Source organism: Schistocerca gregaria, chromosome 8 (genome assembly GCF_023897955.1).
Source record: "Schistocerca gregaria isolate iqSchGreg1 chromosome 8, iqSchGreg1.2, whole genome shotgun sequence".
Lineage (NCBI taxonomy): Eukaryota > Metazoa > Arthropoda > Insecta > Orthoptera > Acrididae > Schistocerca > Schistocerca gregaria.
Genome location: NC_064927.1, coordinates 184898612 through 184912935, shown reverse-complemented (window position 1 = coordinate 184912935; position 14324 = coordinate 184898612). Strand labels below are relative to the sequence as shown.

At 45.5% G+C, this 14324-nt stretch overlaps 1 protein-coding gene and 1 non-coding gene across 3 annotated transcripts in view; one reads left to right on the top strand and one right to left on the bottom strand.

Annotated features, from left to right (window-relative positions):
• Positions 1-14324, top strand: part of LOC126284630 (extracellular serine/threonine protein kinase four-jointed) — a 1153747-nt gene that overhangs the window by 711202 nt on the left and 428221 nt on the right. The gene's annotated exons all lie outside the window — the stretch shown is intronic.
• Trnaa-cgc (transfer RNA alanine (anticodon CGC)) lies at positions 10744-10816 on the bottom strand. The gene has a single exon. It is a non-coding gene; the product is annotated as a tRNA-Ala (tRNA).

The window sequence follows — 14324 nt, the reverse complement described above, 5'->3', positions numbered from 1 at the left end:
TGGCATGTTCTGTCTTCTTCCTTCTCGACATCACTTTGTCAGCGTGGCGCAGAACCTGTGGACAGGTATGGACTCTCCTCCCCACCTTAAACCACGCCTGTTTGTGAAAAATGGTTCAAATGGCTCTGAGCACTATGGGACTTAACTTCTGAGTTCATCACTCCCCTAGAACTTAGAACTACTTAAACTTAACTAACCCAAGGACATCACACACAACCATGGCAGAGACAGCATTCGAACCTGCGACGTAGCGGTCGCGCGGTTCCAGACTGTAGCGCCTAGAACCGCTCAGCCATGCGGCCGGCTGAGTTTGTGAACGCTTCGGCTTCTGATGCCCCGCCTGTCGGGAGGTATATGTAAAAAGATGTTCTTAACACATCCCCAATCCTTACCGCACAAGAACTTTGAAGTCAGAACCAGATGCGGAGCCAACAAAAGGGCCTTTTTAAGTGATTAAAATCCTAACTGTGCGCTAGGGAACTAACGCTGTGATCGTTATCCTCCCCCACCATCGTTACCTGAACGTGTCACTGTTTTACATTAATAATGGTATAATATTTCTTTGAGAACCATATAGGACTTCTATTTATCCATTCTGAGACTACGGGAAGCTGTTTTGAATTTCAACGGTTTTCGTACACAGTGTTGGGTTTGGTGATAGGTTATCTTTTTGGTGGGTCGGTATTTTCGTCCAGTGCCTGTATGTTCATGGTATGTACGTAATAATTAGAAAACCACTAAATATGGACCTCAACCCCACATAACTTTAGCCAATACGGCAGTACAAAAATTATTCTTATTACTATCAGGTGGGTTAATTAATCATGTAGCTGCACTCTACGTACACTGGTCAGCCAGAACATTAGGCGCCACATAACTGGTAGCCGTTATGTCCACATTTTGGCACGGATAACAGCAGCAGCGCATCTTGAAAGGAAAGCAATGAATCCTTGGTGGGTCACTGGAGGGAACTCATCACATCTGAACACACAGATCGCCTAATTCCCGTAAATTTCGGGGAGGGGGACAGTGAGCTCTGACACCAGGTTCGATCACATGTCAGATATGCTCGGTCAGATCTTGCGAGTTGATAGGTCAGCACATGAATTGGTATTCGCCACAGTATTCATTGATCCACTCCCTCACACTCATGGCCTTATAACATGGCGCATTATCTTGTTGAAAAATGCCACTGCCATCGGGAATCATGATCGTCAGGAAGGGATGTACATGGTCTGCAACCAGTGTACAATACTTCTTGGTGGTCAAGTCGCCTTGCACGAGCTCCATTGGACTGTTGGATGCCAACTTGAATGTTCTCCAGTCGCCGTCGACTTGTCTCCGTCCTGCAGTACAGGTGTCAAGGAGCTGTTCTCCTGGAAGACGACGGACTCGTCCCATCACCATGATGAAGAGGGTATCGGGATTCATTAGACCATGCAACGCGCTGCAACTGTGCCAACGCCCCATGCCAATGGTCACATGCCCATTTCAGTCGTAGTTGCCGATGTGGTGGTGTTAACATGGGCACATGCATGAGTCGATTATGGAGTTACATTCTTAGGACTGTTCGGTGCACTGTGTGTTCAGGCACACTTGTATTCCACCCAGCATTAAAGTCTGATGTTAACTGCGCCAGAGGTCGCTGCCTGTCCTGTTTTATGAGTCTGCCGAGCCTACGACGTCCGACATCTGCAGTGAGGAGTGGCCGCGCAACCCCACGACGTCTGGACTTGGTTTCACCTTGGTTCGGCATGTGTTGAAGACAATTACCTTAGCCCTCCTCGAACACTCGACAAGTCGTGCAGTTTTCGAAATGCTCGTTCTGAGCCTCCAGGCCATTATGATCTGCTCTTGGACAAATTCAGATCGCGCGCCTCCCCCATTCTACACATGGACAGCACACCGATACTACATGCAACATGCGTGTGTCTAACTAGCAGTCATTTCTCGCCAGGTAATGCTGCTAGTGACTGAATGGGTTTGTATAGATAGTAGATCGGCAGTCATAATTTTCTGGCTGGTTAGTGTAGTGTATACAACTTTTATGCTATAATCGTTCTCCCCAGGAAACATGTTACCTGGTCGGACGAATTGAGTCGAGCGAATGGGCGTGCACGGGTATGGAAACAAACTGATTAATCCACGGTGCCTGCATATCAGCGGGACACTGCTGAAGCTGGAGGAAGCTCTGTAGTGGTGTGGGACGTGTGCAGTTCGACTGGTATGGGACCCCCGATACGTCTAGATACGACTCTGACAGGTGACACGTACGTAAGCATCCTGTCTGATCACCTGCACCGATTAATGTCCATTGTGCATTCCGATGGCAATTCCAGCAGGACAATGCGATACGTCACACGTCCAGAATTTCTACAGAGTGGCTCGAGGAACGCTCCTTTGAGCTGGCCACTGAACTCCCAAGACATGAACATTATGGAGCCTGTCTGGGATGCTTTGCAATGTGGTGTTCAGAAGAGATCTTGACCGCTTCGTACTCTTACTGATTTATGAATAACTCTGCAGGATTCATGGCGTCCGTTTCCTCCAGCACGACTTCAGGTATCAGTCGAGTCCAAGCCACGTCGTGTTGCGGCGCTTCTGCGTACTCGCGGGAGCCCTACACGATATTAGGCAAGTGTACCAGTACCTTTGGCTCAGTAACCGGTTTCGCAGAATATGTGCCATCTTTGGCTCTTCAGTGTAATTTTTTACTTAATTTTGATGTAGTACATAGTTTTGAACTCTATGACATGTTTCATTCTGCTCTTATTATCAGACCTTTTTAGCGTTCCGACCACTCCTCAGTCCCAAAAGTGACGGTATCTACATCTACATCTACATCCATACTCCGCAAGCCACCTGACGATGTGTGGCGAAGGGTTCCTAGAGAACCTCTATCGGTTCTCCCATCTATTCCAGTCTCGTATTGTTCGTGGAAAGAAAGATTGTCGGTATGCCTCTGTGTGGGCTCTAATCTCTCTGGCGGGAGATATACGTAGGAGGGAGCAATATACTGAGCGTCTCTCTTGCAGAGTCTTCCACTGGAGTTTATCTATCATCTCCGTAAGGCTTTTGCGATTACTAAATGATCCTGTAACGAAGCTCGCTGCTGTCCGTTGGATCTTCTCTATCTCTTCTATCAACCCTGTCTGGTACGGATCCCACACCGGTGAGCAGAATTCAAGCAGTGGACGAACAAGTGTACTGTAACCTACTTGGCCGGTCGCTGTGGTCTCGCGGTTCTAGGCGCGCAGTCCGGAACCGTGCGACTGCTACGGTCGCAGGTTCGAATCCTGCCTCGGGCATGGATGTGTGTGATGTCCTTAGGTTAGTTAGGTTTAAGTAGTTCTAAGTTCTAGGGAACTGATGACCACAGCAGTTGAGTCCCATAGTGCTCAGAGCCATTTTTTTTGGTAACCTACTTTGTTTGTTTTCGGACTGCATTTCCTTTGAGATTCATTGGAAGAATCCTGTCTGGCATCTCCTTTACCGACGAATAATTTTATTTGGTCATTCCATTTTAAATCACTCCTAATGCCTACTCCCAGATAATTTATGGAATTAACTGCTTCCAGTTGCTGACATGCTATATTGTAGGTACGTAAATGATATGGGATCTTTCTTTCTATGTATTCGCAGCACATTACACTTGTCTACATTGAGATTCAATTGCTATTCTATACGCCATACGTCAATTCGGTGCAGATCCTCTTGCATTTCAGTACAATTTTCCATTGTTACAAACTCTCGATATACTGCAGCATCATCCGCAAAAACTTCCGATGTTATACACAAGGTCATATATATATATATATATATATTGTGAACAGCAACGGTCGTACGACACTCCCCTGCGGCACACCTGAAATCACTCTTACGTCGGAAGACTCCTCATCATTGAGAATGACATGCTTCGTTCTGATATCTAGGAACTCTTCAACCCAATCACACAATTGGTCTGATAGTCCATATGCTCTTACTTTGTTCATTAAACGACTGTGGGGAACTGTATCAAACGCCTTGCGGAAGTCAAGAAACAACGGCATCTACCTGGGAACCCGTGTCTATGGCCCTCTGAGTCTCGTGGACGAATAGCGCGAGGTAGGTTTCACACGATCGTCTTTTTCGAAACCCATGTTGATTCCTACAGAGTAGATTTCTAGTCTCCAGAAAAGTCATTGTACTCGAACATAATACGTGTACCGAAATTCTACAAATGATCGAAGTTAGAGATATGGGTCTATAGTTCTGCACATCCCTTATTGAAAACGAGGATGACCTGTGCCCTTTTACAATCTTTTGGAACGCTACGCTCTTCTAGAGACCTACGGCACACCGCTGCAAGAAGGGGTGCAAGTTCCTTCGCATACTCTGTGTAAAATCGAACTGGTATCCCATCAGGTCCAGCAGCCTTTCATCTTTTGTGCGATTTTGTTTTTCTATCCCTCGGTCATCTATTTCGATATTTGGCATTTTGTCATATGTGCGACGATCTAGAGGAGAAACTACGGTGCAGTCTTCCTCTGTGAAACAGTTTTGGAAAAAGACATTTAGTATTTCGGCCTTGAGTCTGTCATCCTCTGTTTCAGTACCATTTTGATCACAGAGTGTCTGGACATTTTGTTTTGTTCCACCTACCGCTTTGACATAAGACCAAAATTTCTTAGGATTTTCTGCCAAGTCAGTACATAGAACTTTACTTTCGAATTCATTGAAAGCCTCTCGCATAGCCCTCCTCACACTACATTTCGCTTCGCGTAATTTTTGTTTGTCTGCAAGGCTTTGGCTATGTTTATGTTTGCTGTGAAGTTCCCTTTGCTTCCGCATCAGTTTTCTAACTCGGTTGTTGTACGACGGCGGCTCTTTTCCATCTCTTACGATCTTGCTTGGCACATACTCATCTAATGCAGATAACGCTGTAATATACTGTCTAGTGAAACCATCAGATGATCAATTCCAATTACAAATTGATCTAGAAAGAATTTCTGTATAGTGCGAATAGTGGCAATTGCCACTAAACAAAGAAAAGTGCGAGGTTATCCTCATGGGTACTAAAAGAAATCCGATAACTTTTGGGTATACGATAAATCACACAAATCGAAGGGCTGTCAATTCGACTAAATACCTAGGAATTACAATTACGAGCAACTTAAATTGGAACCACCACATAGAAAATATTGCAGGGAAGCCGAAACAAAGACTGGTTTTTGTTGGCAAAATACTTAGAAGATGCGACAAACCCACTAAAGAGACATCTTACATTACACTTGTCCGTCCTCTGCTGGAATATTGCTGCACGGTGTGGGATCCTTACCAGGTAGGATTGACGGAGGACATCGAAAAAGTGCGACACGTCACACGTCCAGAATTGATGCAGAGTGGCTTAAATTCTTCCGCTGGCCTCCAAACTCCCCATACGTGAACGTTACGATTCCTACCTGGGATGCTTTGCACCGTGCTGTTCAGAAGAGATCAAGACCCTCTAGCTCTCTTACGGAGCTATGGACAACTCTGCAGGATTCATGGTGCTAGTTCTCTCCAGCACTACTTCAGATATTAGTCGAATCCATGCCACGTCGTGTCTCGGGGCTTCTGCGTGCTTGCGGGGGCCCTACATGATATTAGGCAGGTGTACCATTTCCTTTGGCTCGGAATATAGGCCATCTTTGGCTCTTTTTTACTTAATTTTGATGTCCCAAAAGCGACAGTTAATCGAAGTTCTCCTGTAGGGGAACGTGGAACTGCGCGCCGTGTCGTCACAAAGCGAGATCTGTTCCCCTGCCACGTAACCTTTCACGTCCCACGAGCCGACACCCTTAAGCCGTCGGAACACGGACCGTGCATCCGAACGTTGAGGTTTCAGCGTGCCGAATTTCTGACGTCATAGAATGGAATAGCACGTCCGGGAGTCTTTCCGAACGTGCAGAGCAGTATCGGGCATGTCAGATATTCTGAGCGTGCGTCTGGGCGTTGACCAATGAGATGCGACAACGCCACCTACGTCACACGCACGCCGCCTAGCTTCAGTACAGAGTTGTGAGGCGCCATATTGGCATTCATTTCAAGCCTGAGCACCAGCAAATTGAGAATAACTGGAAAATCCGTTGTTAACTGTGTGTTTCGTTCCAATAAAATAATGAGAAACATCACACTCGTGGCAAAAACATATTGTAACTTGCATATTATGAGAGGAGGCTGTTTGAAGACGTGTTCTTGGTACAAATTGTTATAATTAAATTTCAATTAGTAAAATATCTACGATTAAGGTTTTCATCAAAGGGTAAGATAACATGATTAGTTATGAACGGAGTGTTATTGGTTTAGCGTAATGAGTAGCGCCACTGTTTAATGTTGTTGTTTGTTGGGGCGGTAGTTCCCGTCTTCACACTTTCAGATTTTATCCTAACATTCGCGTTTTTAATACGTTCTGATACTTTAATATTAGTATGTATTATAATATTTGATGTTATGTAAATATAAGTTCACCTTTTTTTGACGGGTGACACTGTTCCATTGGCTTAAACTACAGGACAGCTTGCGCTACTTGTGTAAAGATATTTTGCTCCTTTTTTGTTTTACGGTTCGCAATTTAAATGTTGCAAAGATTCTGCTACTGTGTAGGAACAGTGATCAAGTAAGACGGACCTTGGGGTTTTACTAAAATGTGGGAATGATGAAATAATGTTTATCTTATGCGGATAAGTGTTCCAGTTTTGTACGACAGTGTGTGTAATGGAAAGTTTATAAGCCTTTGTCCTTACTGATTGGACACGGTACTTTTCTTTTCGTGGACGATGGAGGAAATATGCGTTTTAATAGAGGTAACGTGGGAATTTTACGCGGGCCCGTTGAGTAAACAGTGTGATTTACGAACTCGAAACATCCCTCAACTGCCGCTGGAGTGCGTTGCGATCGCGTATACCCCGTTGGGGCCCACGTACCGTATTCACAAGTCGCATCGTTCCTGAGCGTTAAGCAGCGCGTTGAACCTCGCACGCTCAACGTTAACGTTCGACAGCACGGTCCGTGTGCCGGCGGCTTTAGGCGGCGGCGCAACTGTTGCGCAAGCGAAGCCGCCCGCGTGCGGCAGCGCCGACAGAACGACGCCGCCGCCAGCCACCTCCGCGGAGCTGCGGAAGGCGCGGTATCGGCGCGCCGCATCGCCGAACAGGACGCGCGCCGCCAGTGCGAGCAGCAGACGCGCGCCGGCGTCGCGTCCGGCGCGGGCCCCGCGGCCAGCGCGCCGCCTATCGGGCATCGGACGCCTGCCGGCCGGCGGCGCGCGCCGCGCCTCGATGAAGCAGTTTGTTTTAATACAGCGGCCACGCTGGCGGTAATGGGCGGGCTCGATGGGCGCGGCCGATAGCCGGCGCTGCCGCAGCCGCAGGTAGCCGCGCGACCGCCCGCCGCACCCGTCCTGACACACCGCGCCACTCTCCTTATTTTAATTACGCCCAGCTCCACCGAACCCTGCATTAAGAGCAATAATATTCAGATTTATTTCAAGTGACGGGCTGTAACTGAGGAAGAGGACTATAACGCGGCGTTCCTACTGGCAGGCACAGTGAAATCAGTTACGTAGATAAAAGTTGCCTGCCTCCTCCATTTTCTATAATAACCAGTAAACCCCGATTGTAAGGAGAGATGTAACTAAAATTGGTAAAAAATTGTCGAATTCCTTTTTTTTGCCGCCAGATACTTCTGTCGCAAAAAAAAAAAAAATGGTTCAAATGGCTCTGAGTACTATGGGACTCAACTGCTGTGGCTATCAGTCCCCTAGAACTTAGAACTACTTAAACCTAACTAACCTAAGGACATCACACACATCCATGCCCGAGGCAGGATTCGAACCTGCGACCGTAGCAGTCTCACGGTTCCGGACTGCGCGCCTAGAACCGCGAGACCACCGCGGCCGGCACTTCTGTAGTATTTAGAAATACTGTCGCCTAGCTTCAGAGTTCAATTTCTGCTAAGAAGGACGTAAAAGTCATCTTCTATCAAGCAGTGCGCAGTGCGCCCTTTTCTACCCGACTGTCCTTCAGAATGAGATTTTACACTCTGCAGCGGAGTGTGCGCTGATATGAAACTTGGCTCTGAGCACTATTGGACTTAACATCGGTGGTCTTCAGTCCCCTAGAACTTAGAACTACTTAAACCTAACTAACCTAAGGACATCACATACATCCATGTCCAAGGCAGGATTCGAACCTGCGCCCGTAGCGGTCGCGCGGTTCCAGACTGAAGCGCCTAGAACTGCGCGGACACACCGGCCGACCAGGATATGAAACTTCCTGGTAAATTAAAATTGTGTGCTTGACCGAGACTCGAACTCGAGACCTTTGCCTTTCGCCGCAAGTACTGCAAGGTTCGCAGAAGAACTTCTGTGAAGTTTGGAAGCTAGGAGACGAGGTACTTGCAGAATGAGAGGAGTGGTCGTGAGTGGTGCTTGGGTAGCTCAGATGCTGCCGGAACTGTAGCTCCGCGTATTCGGTCAGAGGGTTAACGACCCTCCGTAATAAAAAAGTCAACGGCTCAACACTGAACTTGAACGGGAGTCCTGGGACATCCGCACCGCACAAATGCAACGAACAACATCGAACAAAAATAAATAAATAAAGATGGTAGAGCACTTGCTTGCGAAAGGCAAAGGTCCCGAGTTCGAGTCTCGGTCCGGTACACAGTTTTAATCTGCCAGGAAGTCTCGAGTTTCTCCTTGTTTGCGATTTTTTTTTATTTCCTACCGTCACTGAAGTCATCTGTAGAGGGTAGAAGGTTGTGAACCTATTTATGACGCGATTAATTGCCATTTATTAAAGGGATGCACACACGGCGGAACACAGAACGAGAACGAAAGCCTTAATAACCTCATTTATAAGATACGCCCATCTAGTATTTCCTCATATAGAGTGTCATTTACTGCACTATATGAAAATATAGAACGTAAGTTATTTAAAAACTACGGCGTCCGCGTATTTTATTCAACATGTAAACGTCACTACAGGTATTTCAATTTAGATGATGACATTTTCAATAAGTCTGCCATTATTGACAATGATGTGGCGCAGACGAATAGCGAAATTCTGCAAGACCCGCTGAAGTGTCGGAAGATCGATGCTGTCGATGACCTCCTGAATCGCAATGGTTTTGAGTTTTTTCTGTACTCCTTGTCTTTATTATAAAAAAAAACTTAACTCCTCCCGAACAAGCCATGAAGCCCCAACGGCACTGACCGGCCGCTGCGTCATCCTCAGCCCACAGGCGTCACTAATGAGAATATGGAGGGGCATGTGGTCAGCACACCGTTCTCGGGGTCGTATGTCAGGGCTGAGCGCACCCCGCTTGCCAACAGCGCTCAGCAGACAGAATGGTCGCCCATCCAAGTGCTAAACCAGCCCGACAGCGCTTAACTTTGGTGATCTGACGGGAACCGGTGTTACCACTGCGGCAATGCCGTTGGCCTTGTCTTCAACATCGCCCAACAAAAAGGAGTCGCGTGTGTTTAGATCCGGAGAATGCCTCGGCCAATCGAAGCTGATGGCAGCGGTGCCCAAAGTGCTCCTCCGGGACATCAAACACTCCCCTGCGACGACGGGGTCGAGCTCCGTCTTGCATGAACCACATCTTATCGAAACAGGGTCGCTTTGGATAATGGGGATGAAATCATCTTCCACAACCTTCACGTACCGTTCGGTAGCCGCCGTTCCCTCAAGGAATGGCGTGCCCATTTTTTCGGGACCGGACATTGCACACCACACAGTAGCCCGAAATGGGGAAAGAGACTTGTCGATCGTGAAATGCGGATTTTCAGTCCCTGAGATGCGCCAGTTTTGCTTATTGACGAAGCCATCCAAATGAAAGTGGGCTTCGTCGCAAAACCAAACAACAAGGCGCATACTAATTCGAACCATGCCCCGCGGCCATCGGTGCAGCTTGAACGTCCTAACGCAAACCGTTCAGAAGTTATGACGATTTTATTTCATACAGTTCAATAATTGTCATGCTGTTGATGCTCATCTGGTACTGTGATATTATCGCTGAAAGAATCAGGACCCTTAGGAGGCTAGGGTTTTATACAAGTTTCTTCACTGAAAACCTTTTGAAGAAGATTGATCATAAGCATATTTCTAGTTCTGAAATGTCGGTGAAGGATGTTCCCATAGGGCATGCCAATAGAATCAGACTAGAAGAAAATAGCTACATGAAGTCCAAAAAGACCAAATCTATGATTATGGCCAACATTAAGCCAGCCTACCTTTTTCTGGCACAAATGCTAAAAAAAATCTTTTCCCTGCATTTCCTACATTTTTCATTTTTCAGAGTGTAAGGAAATTTTCTGCTGAATCTTTGCAGATAAAAAGGTGAAATTTGCTACAAAATTTGTAAATACATCACCAATTCCAAGGTTCAAAATTTTTCAAAATGCGTTACTGTGAAATTTATTTAAATTTTCATACACGTAAATTTCAAAAAAATGTTCCGAGAATTATAAGACTGATATTTGAAAACTGATACACAGATTTGTTTATCTAAATGCTGAGAGTAACCTACCACAACTTGAAAATGATAAGTGGTGGTGGTGGTTAGTGTTTAACGTCCCGTCGACAACGAGGTCATTAGAGACGGAGCACAAGCTCGGGTTAGGGAAGGATTGGGAAGGAAATCGGCCGTGCCCTTTTAAAGGAACCATCCCGGCATTTGCCTGAAACGATTAAGGGAAATCACGGAAAACCTAAATCAGGATGGCCGGAGACGGGATTGAACCGTCGTCCTCCCGAATGCGAGTCCAGTGTGCTAACCACTGCACCACCTCGCTCGGTGAAAATGATAAGTAAAGGAACTTTAGACAAATGTTCCTCCTATGACAGTAGGTGTTCTAACAGTATCCACAAAGTTCTGATCAAATGATTTGACAAAAAGGTGGAAAACAATCCATTTTAGAGCCGATGATATAATAAAAATTGTAAAATTTGGTTCAATTAGCTCTCCGAAAGTGAAGTTACATCAGTTCACATGTACCCATGTACTCTCTCATACGCTCCCCCCTCCCCTCCCTCTTTTAAAGAATCTTGCACCCATCTGTAATTACACTACAAATGTGTATGTGAGAAGGGTTTGAACTGATGCTTACAGTTTGTTGGAAGTCAGTTAGTGCTTTCATTATGGAACACAGATTGTACATAGTGTTGGTAATCTGCACTCCACTGCCTTTCGTTGTTTGTGCCAAAATGTTGTCTTCTTAGCCAGCAGTGCATGTGAGCAGAGATGGACATCGGAGGGAGCCAATTAAAGGCTGTATTGTGGGTGATCAAACACTTCCCATTGCCTGTGCAGAACGCGACTGCGAATTGTCTTGAAGAAAGTAACGCAACGAGCGAGATGGCGCAGTGGCTAGCACACTGGACTCGCATTCGGGATGACGACGGTTCAATCCCGCGTCCGATCATCCTGATTTAGGTTTTCCATGATTTCCCTAAATCGCTCCAGGCAAATGCCGGGATGGTTCCTTTGAAAGGGCACGGCCGACGTCCTTCCCCGTCCCTCCCTAATCCGATGAGACCGATGACCTCGCTGTCTGGTCTCCTCCCCAAATCAGCCCAATCCAATCCAAAGAAACGCATGACATCAATGTTATGTGGGCTGCATAGCTTCAGGCGAAATCTTCCAGCAGACTCTTGTATTTGGGGGGAGACATTGTTGTTTTAGGCATCGTTACGCACTCATTGTGCTCTCGGAACTGAATAGAGCGACCTGACGCGATCGATGGGCACACTAGAGACGCTGTCCAACACATCTGTGCAGAGCTTTATCGGATTTCCACAGTGTTTTCCATTTCGCGCCAAATTGGGCGAATACGTCTCGTACTATGTAACGAGAATAGTAAATTACAAAGATGCTCACACATAATTGACGATCCAGTAGCTCACGTACGATACAGTATCGTGAAATCGAGAACAGAAGGTCTCGCTTTGTCCACTTCAATGTTAGGGAAGTGAAAGCCCTTTTTCGTTAATAATACAAGCAGTAATGCACACTTCAACTGCGGCCATATGAACATTATGCACCAAGAGTGTCTCTGACTGCCACTGATGATAAACTGTCACTCTCTCCTCTCGTAAAAATCAAGTGACAATTCTTTAAATAAACTATTAAGACCTTATTGTGTTAAACTTGCAATATAAGATTATACCTCTTAATGATCAGATTATGATGGTAATTTAAATTTTTAATTTCTGTCAGTAATTATATGAAACATTGAAAATAAAAATTTTGATGCCCCCAGAAGCCACTAGATAACGCTATATGATACAGTGCTCTGTGTTTTGGGATAGTCTTTTAGTAATATACAGCTGCTCCTACGTTGTCGTTTTGTGCAACCCGTACTACGTCTGTATCAGGAATGGTATGCAGACAGGCGATAGCCACATAATCAATATAAGTTCTCTTTCAGAGCTTTGGGAGACTGTTAGCAAACGAAATCTTAAAGTGAAAGAGACAAGTGTCGATTTCCCATGAGTTACATTGCATATTTGTACCAAGCTATACCTTACCTCTGCCGTAGTTATTTCTTCTTTGCCACACAGAAGTACACACAGTTGAGTTTATTCCGTTTGCAGACCTAATTTTCCTTGCTTATGCCATACGTATCCAAGTATCCCCAATTTTTCTTTGTGTAATTAGCGGTGTAGTCGTAAGTCTGAATCACCTGTACTTGGTCGAGTGGTAATAACGTCGGCTTGGGCTCGCAGAAGTACGCACAATTTGATATCTCTGCCTAACTTATCGAAGTGTCTCCAATCTTTCTATATGTAATTATCGGTGTACTTATAAAGGCTGCGGATGTCTCTGTAAATTTATTCCGTCCATAGTACTTAATCTTCTGTAAACAGTTAAAAAAGTTGCCTTATAAAGTGTGTTCAAAAATCAGAAACAACGAAGTTAAGACATCAAAATGTGAAGCATGGAAGTAACAACATTCCAGTAAATAACTCAAAGATTAACCCAAAGATTGTTATGCTAAACTAGTTTCAGAAACAAAATTTGTACTATAGGTCTAAGACGTTTTCGTATACTTTACCAGTTAATATGATTCACATCTCCAGAGCGAAGTGGCTAATAGCATTGTTCTGTCATGTGGGGTTGCATAAAACGATATCGGTCCGGACATCTGAATCACCCTGTACATGATCGAGTGGGAATAACGTCGGCTTTGCCGCAAGGAAGTTCACACAGTTACACTACCACGTTGCATCAATATGATCACAGGCTCACATACAGAGGAACTCTACTGACAAAAACCCACCTCTACCATTGAATGGCCCTGAGTAGAAACTTCCCGCTTCTGAGGCGTCAAACCAAGACGAGAAAACATCGTGACGAAACAGGATATACAGGCCGATTACAATTAAACTTTTGCTGCATGCGTCAGTGTAGATGGAAAACTATTCATAGTATCGATACCCTACTTTATAGGAATGATGGTAAGTCTGTGAGCTGCATGATTTGCGGTGCTTGTAGTGTAGTGTCATGACTTGCCGTTTGGCGCCAGTACTGGTACGGCGACGTAGAAGGAACCTGGACCCCAAGGACACACAACATAAACAGCACACATTACTGTGCTCATCTTCGCCAACATGTGATACCTCCTATATGGGAAAGAGGAGGTCTTAAATCAACTGCTTGGATGCACGGCGGAGCTGCACCTCGCAATGCTCGCGAGTTCACTTGGTTACTCCGTTACAGGTAGAGAAAAGGTAATCATTGGCCGATCGTTACAAACTACGTGGCCATCAAGATCACCAATTCTGAATCAGTGTGATTTCTTCCTGTGAAGTTACCTGAAGGACAAGCTTTATCAACGGGACATACGTTGCAGGCTGAAGAGGAGCACAACGAGGGATGTAGCCAACAACCAACGTGAGATGTTTCGGGCAACAGTAGAGCAATTGCTGTTGCGATTCCAGGTTGTCGTGATGCAGATGGTCTTCACATTGAGCAACGTTTGTAACCTGGGTCGTAAAAATGGTACGCAATTAATAAATACTACTCCAACACATGGAAATTAAAATTTGTTTCTTTCAGTAGTTTATTCGTTATTTCTGTTTCACATATTCTTACAAATGTTGCCACAAAGTTTCATTGCCCGACGATCTCTGTTTTTAATGGGGCCCTCTGTGTAATGCCTGAAAGCAATGGAAATGTGGATGTGGAGGATGATACTGAAAAATAAGCTGGAGAGAGAGAGAAAAAGTCTAACGCGTAGGTCCTCAAAGAAGTAAATAAGGCAAGAGAATTGATCACCACAGTACAAAAGAGGGAAACCT